Source organism: Cavia porcellus, unplaced genomic scaffold, assembly GCF_034190915.1.
Source record: "Cavia porcellus strain 051 isolate PalLab524CR breed Dunkin Hartley unplaced genomic scaffold, mCavPor4.1 scaffold_9, whole genome shotgun sequence".
Taxonomy (NCBI): Eukaryota; Metazoa; Chordata; class Mammalia; order Rodentia; family Caviidae; genus Cavia; species Cavia porcellus.
Window position 1 is genome coordinate 8,872,472 of NW_026947492.1, and position 13,868 is coordinate 8,886,339.

Genomic DNA, 13,868 nt, shown 5'->3' on the forward strand with positions numbered 1-13,868 from the left:
ATATAACTACATGTATATTTAAGTGTATAAGATAGATAACCACATTACTGAGTTTTGTTGGATCATTGAACAGAACTCTTTGCAGTCTCACTGTTTGAAAGTCCACTTTATATGCTTTAATTTTATAACTTGAACAACTGTTTCTAAGATAACAATATGTAATCTATTAACTAGTGATTTCCTACTGTTTATTTTTTCCAAAATTCTGTATAACTTGTACCCTTTTTGGGTTTTTTTTTTCTTTTTTTCCTTAAATAAAATTTTTTTAAAAAAAACACATCTTACTGGAAGTAATATTGGCTGAAAGTGGTCTGACTGCAGTTCCTAACTGTAGGGTTTAATTTTGAATCTCTCACTCACACTGCTCCCTGCCAGGCATCCTTTCCTTTATTTCTCCTCTTTTTCTACTCAAGTCTTCCCATCAAGAGTCAGCTCAAGGTCTACTGGGGCCAGGAAACTTTCCTTTTCTCCAGCCCCATCTATTCATCTCAAGTACATATTTTGGCACTTAATCAAATGCAACTGAACAATTCATTGAATAGTTTTATCGTATCTTTGTCATATGTTTCCTATGTGTTATCAGCCTTCTCTCTGCAGCTAAGCATTCAGGAGGGAACTCTGCTTTCCTCTCCCTACATTTCCTCAGTGTATGTTCTGTATCTCCCCACACGCCCAGACACCATCAGCCTAGAACATTTCGATCACCAGATTACTGCTTAACTATCTTCTTTGCTAAATGAGTCTTCTTCATCCAGCATCATCCCATCCCCAGTTCAGAACTGTCAGTGACTCCCAGGACTCCTTGGCTTCAACTTCGAGGTCTCCATGACTTAGTTCAAGATTTCACCCGAGCTTTCGCTATCATTTCCCTTCTCCCTACATTCCATACTTCTCCAACTTCCAGACAAGACAGGATTTCTTGCCACATCGCCCTTGTATGTGCCATTTCTGCTACCTGGGGTGCTCTTCCTCTCCTCCACAGTTTGGTGCAACCTTGTCTATTGTACAAGTTCAAACACCAAGAGGAGGCTGCTCTCCCTTCGGAAGTCATGTGAAACTTGGTACCTCTTCTAGGGTGTTTAGCCATGGCCCCTGTCTTATCACAGGGCCTTCTACATGTTCATTTATCCTCCTCTGGGAATGTAAAGGGCCTAGTCTGTGTCTCCACAACCCAGCAGAGGGAGATAATAGTGTGCCAGTCACCTCGGGCTGCTACAACAAAACAACATAGCCTTATGGCTGATGCAATAAGCATTTATTTCTCCCAGTTCTGGGGGCCAGGGAAACAAAGGTAGACGAGGTAGACTTGGTTCCTAGTGAGTCCCTCTTTCTGGCTTGCAGACAGCCACTTCCTCACTGTCTACTCAAATGATGGAATGAGAGAGGCCTGGTCTCTCTCTTCTCATCAGGAAATTAACCCAAATTTAGGTCACCACTGTCATGACATCCTCTAAACCGCATTAGGGCCCACCTCCAAACATTATATCGCTCTGGGAGTTAAGATTCAACACATGGATGGAGTGGGAGATGGGCACATTTAACCCATAACATCAAGTCTTGCATGCTTGTCATGGTTCCAAACATTTTCTTTAAAAGAATCCAAGAGCCTAAGGATTTAGTTACTTCAAAAAGCACAGCGACATCAGACACAGACTGGATGTCCCTTCTTGGGTAGTGAGAGAGGAGTGCCAACTTTTTCTGGCTCTCAAATTCAACCAAGGACCTCAAAGCAGGCTAGAAATGATTCTAAGAGGGAACCATCCATTATCCCCCCAAACCCTTTCAGATTCCTAATCATTGGGGGCCTAGTTTATGAGGCATGGTGGGTTCCTGAGTCTGTCTGGCAGCATTCTCTGAATTCTAGAGCTGAAGAAATATAATGAAAGGGGGACCAGAGGCTATGCCAGCACCCGTGTGGCAGCTCAGGACTGCATGTTCCAAAGGAGACTCCCTCCTGGGCAGGAAGGCCAGCATGTTGCCAGGTGCATGGCAGGACTCATGAGTCCCTTCCTAAACTGCCACCCTTCTCCTGCCACGTATCAGTTATCCCGAGTCTTAGTCTGTTTTCTGCTGCTATAACAAAATCCTACAACTAGTAAGTTTACAAAATACTGTTATTTCTCCCCGTTCTGGAAGCTGTGAAGTTCACTGTGTAGGTCCCACCATGGACCAAGGGCCCTCTTCAATATCATCCCATGATACAAGGGGATAACACAAGAGAATATGAGAGGGCAAGACAAGCTTGAACTTGCTTTTATATTAAATTGACTTTCAAGACAAAGAATCCACTCCCATGATAATGACACTATCCATTCATAAGAGCAGAGCTATTAATCCACTCACGGACAGCTCTCTTGTGATCTAATCACCTATTAAAAGTTTACAAAACAATTGCATTGGAGATTAAGTGTTCAACACATGAACTTTGGAGGAACATATTCAAACCATAGCACCCTACCATTTATGCCCACAGTTCTTGTCGTTTCCCAGTCCACATACATACATGCACACACATACAGGCATGCACGCACTCACATGCATGCCAATAATCTCCATCTGAATGATCTATCCATCCCGAAATGGACTAGGTGACAAAGAAAACAGGGAACAGTCAATAACATCAATGAGGACTCCAAAGTTGAGATTCTCCCAATCTCAGCTTCCTCTAGGATGTGTCCATAGCGGACTCACAGGTACCCTGCAGGACTCCGTGGACTCCTCGTCTCCTTGTGGATGGAATGAGCCTGTCCTAGGCAGTAGGAAGCTAAGCTGCCTCCCATTTCTCACTAACAGCATCCTCTTACTTCAGCTGCTTCACTCTGGGGTAGGATTTATTCGCTATGGTCCTCACATCCAGTGGAACCCTGGCCTTCAGAGTCTCAGCCTGCCCTGCACCTCCAAGGATAAGAATAAACAAAAGCCAAATCGGAGGTACAGAGTAGCTCCACAACAGAGAGCATGGCCTCGGGAGCTGAGTCGGGAGGGGAGAGCCCAGCCACCGAGGGACATCACAGGGCCCTAGCTGGCTCCATCAGTCCTCTCCCAAGGGCCTGGGGCCGCCTGCACCATCTCTCTGATCATAGCAGGTTTGCAGGTGCCTCCATTTGGATTGAAAATAGTGGGCTTTTTGTAGTTTTGAGTTTAAGATCTTCAGACCCCTCCTTCTGTTCTTTTCCTTATTAAAGGTTCTCTTGCTCAGCTTATGTAATATCCAAAAATCAATTGCTTATTTTCTTGTCTGTTTAAAAATGAAAGTGGGGCTTCGAGGGGAGCCTGCAAGCCAGGAGGCAGCCCCAGGCTGAGCCAGAGGCACCGGGAGGGAAAGGCAGCCGGCAGCTGGCGTCTAAGCTTAGATGTGAAGGAGCGGAATGCTCCACGTCTCCCAGGGCCTTGGGTTAAAAAGGCCCCAGAGCAGAGCATTAAGTGGATTGAAGACACCTCCTCCCCTTCTCCTACACTCCCTCAACCCAGACGGGGCCTGAAGCACCCAGCCCTGCTGCAGCTAGAGCCCAACCAGCGGGACAGGGCTGTGCCAGAGCTGGAGTTGATCTTTAAAAGGAAGCCGTGCAGATTCATCTGTGAACCTCTCACGTAACCCTGGAGCTGACTGCCCAGGTGCCTGAGACCCAAGGAGGCTGCATCTTTAGGAATGGGCGGGCCCAGGTATCCAGAAGGGAAGTTCTAAAGAGAAGCCACAAAAAAGCCCTGCCGAACTTTATCAAGACAATAAAAATTTCCAGGGCTGATGGGAATGGAAGGATGAACAAGTGGAGCAGAGTGGGGTGTAGGGCAGTGAAACATTTCTATATGGTACCATTAATGGGGAGTATTTGACATTACACATCAGTCAAAATCCACAGAATGTATATGCAAAGACTGACCCTCACTGTAAACTGTGCACTTAGTTAATATTAACATGCCAATACTGGTTCATCATTTGTCAGAAATGGACTTTGCTAATGCAAGATGCGGATAATGTGGGAAACTGTGAGGGTTCTGTGGAATATCTGTATACTCTCAGTGTAGCTGTCAACCTACCACAGATCTAAGAAATAATCTATTAATTAAACAAACATGTAAGCCAAAAGCTTAGAAACAACCCAAATGACTTTGAATATGTGAACAGTTAATTAGTATTACAGGAATACCAATGAGCTATACATGGGTTTTAAGTGTGTCCCCAAAGACCTGTTTGTTGAAGGACTGGTCCCCAACCCATGTGCTACTGGGAGGTAGTGGAACCTTTAGGAGGTGGGACCTGGTCAAGGAAGTTAGGTCATCCTGGGTGTGGCCTTGCAGGGGACATTGGGTCAGTGTGTTCTCTCTTTGCTTCCCAGCCACCAACAGGTGGAGAGGTTTTCTGTACTGCACACTCCTGACCTGATGGTCTAGCTCCCATAAGCCTAGATGCAACAAGGCAAAGCAACCACAGTCTGAAACCTCTAAGACCATGAGCCAAAATAAACCTTTTATCTTTCTAAGTTGATTATCTCAAGTATTTTTTATAGTAACAGAAAGCTGACTGAGACACCAATGGAACAATAGTACCCAACGATGAAAAAGAATGCATCACACATGCACACATACATGTACACACACACACGCTCACACACACACATACACACACAGAGCCTAGGGTTCCAGTAACACAGACACTAACTTGCTGTGTGACCCTGGACAGGTGACTTAGAGTTTCCATGCCTATGTGTGGCTCCCAGTGGAACCTTCTCGATCCAGCCCACCCCACTGCCTCATTCTTGTCTAATAGAACAAGACAGGAGCTAAATTTAATGCCTCTGTTTCTTTCCTGGCAAAAGGAACTCTGTAGCTCCTGGCTCCTGATAACCCTTATGGCTTTGCCTTTTCCACCCAAACAAGCACCCACCAGGACTTTCCTCTAGCCTAGGTACTGGGACCCTGCTCAGCAGCCCAAGAGCCCACGTGACTGCAGTAGCTCTCAGGAACCACCTCCTCCCCATCCCTTCCCATCCCAGCCCTCTTCTGCTCCTTTAACTTGTCCTTCCATCACCAAGAATACAAAGCCCTTTTTCTTAAAAAAGCCATTTTGCTCTGAACTAACAGAGTCAGGCCTCATTGTTTCCAATCTACCCACCAATTTCTGAGCTAGAAGAGTGTTGAATTGGAGCTGGAAGATGGGAATTGGGCAGGGTCAGCTGACGTGGAGGGAAGCGGGAAGTCGAGAACTCTAGACGGTGAGGAGGCCTTCAGCTCAGTTACAAAAGAAGACTGGGGTCTCTGGAGGTTCACTAGAGGTGACACTCGTGTTTTCTGTGTCTCTGTGTCCTGGCCTACTTACTGCACTTGATTCTTGGCTTACTTGGAATGTAACTTCTCTAACAAACTCTCCTTCAAATAATTCTTCCCTGCCTTAACATCTCTACTGTCTATGCTTCAAGTTTCTGCAGCAGAAATTCTAGGAAAAGAGAGCTAGAACTTCTCCAGAGCTGGGAAGACTAGCCCAGGCTCTGCTTGCAGAGGATAACCACACACCCCATTGCTGTTATAAATTACATTTATGAGCAAGGATCATATGTATTTATCTTTACTTCTTTGATTTCAAATACTGCTCCAGACTCAGGGGAAAAAAAAACAATAAATGTTAAATGAACAGAATATACTGGCAGCTAATATTTCTGGACAAACTTGATTGACTGACACCAAGTATCTAAAGGGACATCAAAACTCTCTCAGAAGAAATAAATTCATTTTCCATAGTCCTTAGAATAGACCTGTCCAACGGAAACCAGTGATGACTAAAATGTTCCGTAGCAGTGTCACTAAGTACACACTTGAAATGAGCATTTGAAATGTGGCTAGTGTGACTGAAGAATCGAATTTTAAATTTTATCTAATTTCAAGTTACATAGTCATATGTGACTGGTAGCTACTAAATTGCGCAGGAATAGTTCTAGAAACCAGTGTCTTTGAAAGTAGGCTGGTGGCTTATAAGTAAAATGAACATGAAAGCTTCCAATAAGAACTTGGTACCACAGAATATAATATAGTTTAATGCACAGCCCTGGAGTCCTGCTACTCTGAGTTTGAAACCCGACATCACAAGTTACCAGCAAGTTATTTAACTCTCTGTGCTTCTATTTCTCATTTGAATAACACGAGTACCATTTACCATATGACAGAATCCTATAAGGATCTAATGAGCTAATACTTTAAAGCAATGGTTGACACATAGTGGATATTCAGAATTGTTGCATTTACAATAATCTTGAGTCACCTCATGCCAGGAGTGTGTTCTGGAAAGTGCACAGTTAGACTTTTCATTACACGATCCTAGGTGCTCTCCTCCACACCCAGGCTATGTGGCATAGACTCAAACTGCCATGGCAGAAACGTTATGAGGCACGTGACTAAACCGATTCACATTTACTAAGTGCCAAATACTGCAATAACCTGGAGGGCAAGGTATGAATAAAAACCAAATTAAAGGTGAGAAACTGAGGTTAAAGGAAGTGACATGATTTGAACTGACCCTGCCTAATTCCAGAACCTCTACTTCAGCATTAGAACTGTGTCTATATCATGAGTTTCCCAGGTAGATAAAGAAGATCACATATGTGACCTGTGCTTAGCATAGATGGACAGTTTCCAGCATAACGTCATTTGCCATGCTGAGGACAGCTGGCAGAAGCATTTAGGGTGTCACAAATGGGGTCAGGTCTTACTGGAATCTAGTGGGTAGAAACCACGGAAGTTGTTGAACATCCCTCAGGGCACAGGATAGCCCCACAGCTAAGGATTATTCAACCCAATTGTCAAAAGTGCTAAGGCTAAGAAACCATGCACTGGACTCCTGGACAGAGCTCCATAGAATGGGGAGGGAGAGTCAGCATATTTCAAACAGGACCCATGACTGGGCCCCGAGAACAGCAGACTGGCAAGCCAAGAGGTCCAGGGAAATTCTTCAAATCACAGACAGTCTCTGCTTGCCACATGTAAAGGCTATGTGCCCAGCACTGCAGGGGATGAGGGGATGTTTGAAAGACAGAATCCCCATTTTCCCCGATCCTGGGGATGAAGCTGTTCTGATGTGAGGTTAGGGAAGAGGAGGAGGACCCAAGGGGCTGAGTCCCTCTAGACAACAAAGGGAGCTGCTGGAATCACTCCATGCCATTTTTTCATTTCTCGAGAGGCAGACAGGCCAGAAGAAGGGCCCAGAGCCACAAACAAAGTGGATCCAATGAAGGCCAACCACACACCCCAGTTAATTATGCACAAAGCATGAATGACATACTCCACTAGAGGACGTCTGAGTCAATGTTCTGTTGAACTGAAAAGTTCCCAGGCTCCAACTAGGTTAGGATGTCATCCAGCACCATCAGCAGCAGCATCCCTGTTTACTGAGCACTTCTGCATGCCATTAGTTTCAAAACGATCCCATTTTATTGATTGAGCTGGCCATATCCAGCCCCAGACTTGAGGATAATGGCTCTCAGCCACCAGCTATGCTTGCCTCCTGGCATCAGTCAGGAGCCTCGGAAGTGACTGAAATGGGCCCACGCCTTGCTCTGCAACTCCACACAGCACAGCTGGACCGCACACCTGCCCCTGCCATGCGTCCTCATGCAGCTCTGACCCACTGCACAAACCTTAAAGGTCTTGAAGACACTGGTACATATGTATATTTGGCATACAGTAAACGCTCTACAAATGCTTTTTAAAGTGGACTGAAACAGGGAGCTTGGCTCCTCATACTCACAGATGGACGGCAGAGTGACAGCTCCTCCCTGTCCCTGCTATGTACAGGCTCTGCGTTTGGCACTTACGGCCCAGTAGCACCAGTAAAAGAAGAGAGGGATGAAATCACAATAGCACATGGCAGAGTCAGTGCTGGAATCAACAAACTGCTGGGATATTTAGAGCTCACACTCTAAATGCTTGGAGATCAGGAGCCAGGGAGCAAGCAACAGAGAGACCTCATGGGATCCAAGCGTTTGGCTAGAGCTGGTAGGAAGAGGAGGAGGCTCCTGAGAGACCTGGAGCAAACAGTGAGGGAAAGGCATTCCCGGTGGTGGGGTCTGTATGAACAAAGGGTGACACAGGACTTCATTTGGTCAGAGCCCAGGAGGCAAGACAGGAGGCCTTGTGATGTGGACAAATGCAGAGGGGCTGGGCAGTGGGAGTCCAGAACAGCCCCTAGATGGGCACGGATTAGTGTTAGTGATGCTTCAAAAGGGATTTGCATGGGAATTATTTACAGTGGTAACAAGCAAGCTCTCATTTAGCTCATATCCCACATTATACAAACACGGCATTGAGCTCTGCAAGTTAAGGCCCTAATGCCACTCTAAATTAAATTCATCAGTGTCTTAATTAAGATCTATATTTAGTTCTTAATTAAAGGGGAGAGAAAAATCCACGATGAGATTTGGAAGGGAGATAAATCATCTTTCTGCCAGTATAAGGGGCACATACCCAGTCACTTTCAAGACGGCCCCTACCAGAGATGACTGGCTTTCTAATCCTTCTGCCTCCTGCTGTTCCCTTCTTTCTTCCTCTTTTATTATTTCATTCATTTACTCTACATCTACTCATTGAGAACCTCCTATGTTCTAGGCACTGAGCTTTGATCTTGGGACACAGTATGAAATAAAATAGAGGGTCTGTGCCGTCAAGGAGCTCACAGTCCACAGCAGAACACCAATAGACACACACATATCTCAACTTCGAGATGCCCTGTGTCACCTCCGTCACCTTCCAGGGTCTTCCAGGGGTGAGAGTCTGGTGTCCAGACCCCCTAGGCAATGCAGAGAAAGAACTGGCACTGTCCTGGCTTGGCCTGAGACTTGGGACAAGGGTTTCCACCTCTTGTGCATTCCACCTCCTTGAAAACAAAACAAACCCAATGGAGGTTTGGACACAAAAGAGAGATTCTTGGTCAAAGGTATTAGGAGACACACGTTAAGTCCTGGCTCCACTTTCCTGCAGGACCTCAGACACAGCACTGTCTCCTGTTCTGTGGGCATCATCATCTTTGCTATCTCTCACAGATTGCTAGGAGGACTGGGTAAGACAATGGCTGGGATTTTTAAGCAGTCACACTTTGTGGACCTGTATGTGATTATTTTTATGATGTCTTTGTGGCCTTGCAGTAAAGACGACCAAAGTTATACAGATGAATACTTTTTAAACAATTTTTTAAATCACCTGCAAAGCAGCAGCTTTGGAATTCAAGTTTGGGTTGTGGTTTTGGCAAGATCAAGTTGTTGGGTAGCGGGTATTATGAAGAACCTTTTTTGGTATGGATGGTCAATTGTCTGGCTTCCTGAGTGAGACTGAAGCTGGGGTAGGCTCTGGAAGGGATTATGCTGCCTGCATCCCACCAACCAGAAAGAGCATTGAAGATGTCATATGGTCCTCTGCCCTCACCAAGCCGAGCCTGCTCCCAACGGGACCAGGTGCAGGGCAGACCATCCAAACCCCATTGCACTCTCCTTATCCTCCAAGCAGAGACCAAAGGCACAGGAGGGTGAGGAAGGGAGCCGTGAGCTTCCCTTCTGCCCTGAGATTCCAGGGCTCTCTGCCTCCTTCGGGGGTGCTCTCCCGTGAGGTGGCTTATGTAGGAAGGTCACAGCCACAGTGGCACTGGCAGCCAGCAGTCTGATTCCTGGAGGGTCACAGGACTTGACAAGCAAAGCTGGCAACGGACATGTAGTAGAACCCAAACCTGCCTTGTGTTAAAGACCATATTTCAGAGGACAGACCGGCTCCTGCCCTCAGCATTGCTGAAGAGATAGAAATAAAGTCAGCACACACTAGGAGGGGGAGTCCTAAGTCACCAGGATTTTAAGCACATATTTAACCTGCTATCCGCCATTTTCCGTCTTCTGGAGACCACACCCAAACCAGAGCTCCTGGAACTGCTGGCACCCTCCGTTCTGCAGTGCAAAATTTCCCCGGGAAGAGGGCGCTATTCAAACCATGACCGAGCCGTGCCATTCCTGGTGTTACTGGCAGAGAGGTTTCTCCACGGGAAGGGCGTCAGGCTTCAAGGGGACAAGATGCCTTACGACTGCATGTTAAAGATGCAGAAATTAGTTGGCAAAAGGAAGGGACGGAAGTGCGTCCCGGATGGGAAAATATTGCACAAAGGTACAGAACCAAGAAAAGGCCGATTAAGTAACCAGAATAAATTCTGCATGGCGGGAGGGGATGGGGCAGATTGCAGGCAGCTGGGATCAGCATCGGGAGAGCGTTCACTAACGCGTGCAGGTCACTCCTGCACTTAGCCTGGGGTCCAGCCTCACAGGCCTGGAGGAGAGTTGAGGGGGAGATGAGACATGGGTCGCCAGGGAGCTCCCAGCTCCTCTATAGGCTGCACAGTTCGTGCACAGACAAGCACCTCTCCCCGCGCAGGCCCCGGAAGGGCAGGGTCACGCTGCTTTTGGAGCTGGCGCCTTGCTGCCTGAGAAGAGGCGCTCAGGCCCGTAGACCTGGCGGGTGCAGAGGGCGGGAGAAGCGGCGGGGTGGGCGGCGAGCCGGGCGGGTAGTTAACTTGGCGCTACCGGCGCATCAAAGCGCTGCAGCTGTGGCTCGCGGAGCCGGCGCCGCTTTCTTCTCCTCGCTCCCTTCTCCCCGATTAATCAGCGGCTACAGCGCGGCGCTTTGATCCCCGAAATCAAACCCTCCGTCTGATGGGTGACTTGATGTTATGCTAATCCGAGCTGATTGAGCTGAGATAATTACACTTCATCCAGGTTTCCTGGGAGTTCCGAATAAATATTGATGCACATCTGTCCCCCGGTTCAGGTGTAGCGGGGAGCTTTGAGCTGCAACAGTTTCGGCGGCCCGGCCCGGGAGCGCGCACCGCCGCCGCACGCTTTGGTCCCCGCTAGGGGACGCGGCACTCAGGGCTCGCAGTGGCCCGAGGCTCGCCGTGCAGAGCTGGCGAGACGCCCAGAAAAGGACAAAGACCTGGAGCTCTGCAGGCGCCCAGGACTGAGTTGCGACGACGCCCTGGTGCAGGCTGTGTGGTGCCTCTCTGAAGCGGGACCTCTCCGAGCCTGCAGACTCCCGCAAAGGTTACATGAGATGCCTGAGAGCGGGGCTCACCGCCCTCCTAGCCGAGCCCGCGAGGTCCTCCCCACCGAGAGTGGGAGCCCGGGAGGGGGCGCCGCCACCAGCGCGTCCTCCTGGCCCAAGCTCCGGCTGCGCGCTCCAGGCGGTATAACCACGAATAATAAAGCGAACGCTCGGTGGCTCCGCTCCTCCCCGCGGGCTAATTAGGTCGTGTTTGTAAAGCACTTGGAAGACAAAACGCGCCCCAAGTGTTAATTATCCTTAGCCCCATCCTAACACACTTCCCGAACCAAGCGGGAAACTGGCGTCCCCTTGCCAGTGTGCGGGACGCAGCGGCTGCAGCCAGACCCCTCCTGCCTGTCCATCCTGCCTGTCCATCTAGGCCCCTGGGACTCGGAAACAGAGAAGGCCGGACAAGGTCGGGGCGCTAGACACACACCTCATTGCAGCTGTGTCCTGCCCACTCCAGGTGAGGGCAAGGTGTCTGGCTGAGGAGGCGCGTCTTTTGGAGGAGCAGGAATCCGCCTACAGCCGAGAGGGATGATTTAGGGAGTGTGTATTTCTAAATCTTTCAGAGTTAGTCCCTGGCTGACCCCAGAACCGCCACCCTACTGACCAGAGACTCTGTTGCCCAGCCAGGTCTCTGCCCAAGGCCCATTCCCGAACTGAAGAACCTTGGGGACACAGATCTGAGCTCAGGGAGTCCCAGGTCATCGTTCTGGAGATGTCGGCTTTGTCCTCAGAGTGAGACTGCCCTGAAGTCTAAAACCAGCTCTGAGGGTTCTCTAGTCCCTTCTCCGTCTTTATGAGGGACAGTGGATTTGTGGCAGCCTGGCCCTCTAGTGAAGGCTGCTAGATCATGCAGCCAGTTGGGGAGCCTAGCCAAACCCCAGGCTCAGCTCCCCACCCCCACCCCAGCGCTGGAGAGACTCATTTTAGGGCTGCCTTGGCATACTTACAGCAATATTTGGAACTCTTTCCTGTAAAAAACAGTAACAAATGATGTCCAAGGCCCTTCGAATTTACAAACTGTTTTAGGCATGATCCGAATATGAACAAGCTCAGAAGCTGGAGCACCACGGAGACTGCCATCACACACACCCCGGGTAGTGGCAGTGCCAGACAGGAGCCCCGGCATGCTCCCTTCAGACGTGTGCAGCGTCCACCTTCACAGAGGGGCCGCAGTTGCGCTTCTTTACACACATGTAACTCTTGCACACTCTGTTGCTCACCAATGCTTTTCCCAAGTCTGAGGCTGAGCACCTTGACATCCTGCTCAGAAGCATGTGGGTAACCTCGCAAAATGGGGCTGGGCCTCACCAACCCCTTTCACCCCTGAAATTCCTAACCCAGCATTCCATAATGTTCATTGATTTCCAGTCAGTGGTATAGTGGAGAAGCAAGTGGTCTATGACAAGGAAGGAGAGGGAAGGAGCTAAATCCATGCCCTTTCCTGACACACGCGCTTCCTCAGATTTTCATGTGCATAAGAAGTCATCTGGAAGCTGGGCATAGTGGCTCACGCCTATAATCCCAGCATTGGGGAGGCTGAGGCAGGAGGATCACTGTGAGTTCAAGATCAGCCTGAACTGCATAGCAAGATCCTGTCTCAAAAAGACAAAAAACAATAAATCATCTGGAGAATGTCTGGGATACTTTTTTAAACACTCCCTTTGTGCACACAGACATGTGCATGCACATGCACACACACACACAAATTGGAGTGAAGAACATTCTCCAACCACTCTGAGAGCTAACTTCTACTTACCAGGAACTAAACACTGTACAGAGAGCCCCCACCCTCCACAGGTCAATCACGTGGAAGTAAAGGGGAGGGAGACACTTGGAGAAGCTGTAGAGACAAGTGAGCCACCAGCCTGTCTGCAGGGCTGGCCGGGGGACAGCACTCTCATGGCTTCCTCTAAGGACTTCCACAGAGAAGAGCAGTTTGCCAGACCCAAAGTCACCGCTCATCCCTGGTCCCTGAGTAGGCAGGTGTGCCCCCTGTCAGCAACTTTGGGAAATATCACAGGATTTCCTTATCCACAGGAGCTCAGGACCTGCACCCCTGGCAATATTTTAATTTCTTTTAAAATCAGAAAAGAAGAATGTTTCAGAGAAAATAAAATGTTTAATACATAATATTAATTCTCTCATCCATATACCAATGCAGTCACAAGGTAGTGTTTTGTTTTGTGCTTGTTTGTTAATGGAGAAAGTGACCCACGTAAGCTGCTGTGTCTAGAGGGCCACAATATTGTATGGTGGCCTGGGGCAGGAGTATGAAGGGTGTGAAGAGGGAAAGTGACTGCCCTGGAGCCCAGGTCGCTTCCAGGGCCAGTGAAGCATGAAGTTGACCTGGCCCCTCACTGGTGATACTCAGGGCCCAGTGGGAAGAGGAAGCCACTGAATGGGCCCTAGGGTGTCATCGTGGCTCTGACTGACAAGGGGGACCCTATGCAGGTCCAACAAAGGTCCCTAGATCAATCTTAGCCCTATGGGGTGGGCTCCACAGGAGAAAGAAAAATAAAAGAGGGCTGGATGTAGGATGTGGGATCAGCCCTTCTGAGCACATATATGCAATGCTGTGGGTCCTTTTTGATCTCCAACGGGAGCGTTCTTTACTTGTCCCTATCAGAGGGAAGAAAAAGGGGAAGAAAGAGAAGAGCTACTGCTCAGGTCTGGCCTGTTTCTCCAGGGCCCATGCTCTTCCTCTCACCCTATTGCCCCTCATGCACCTTGCAAGACCTACACTTTGTATGTGGGGAACAAGCCGCCTCACCTGTAGACAGAGGCCACGTTCGCTAACCTAG

The 13,868-nt window shown here is 48.6% G+C and overlaps 1 long non-coding RNA gene across 1 annotated transcript; it reads left to right on the plus strand.

Moving 5' to 3' along the window:
* Window positions 1-9,985: 9,985 nt before the first annotated feature.
* Window positions 9,986-13,203, plus strand: LOC134477526 (uncharacterized). Its single transcript, XR_010049550.1, has 2 exons — window positions 9,986-10,128; window positions 10,786-13,203. It is a non-coding gene; the product is annotated as an uncharacterized LOC134477526 (long non-coding RNA).
* The last annotated feature ends 665 nt before the right edge of the window (window positions 13,204-13,868 follow it).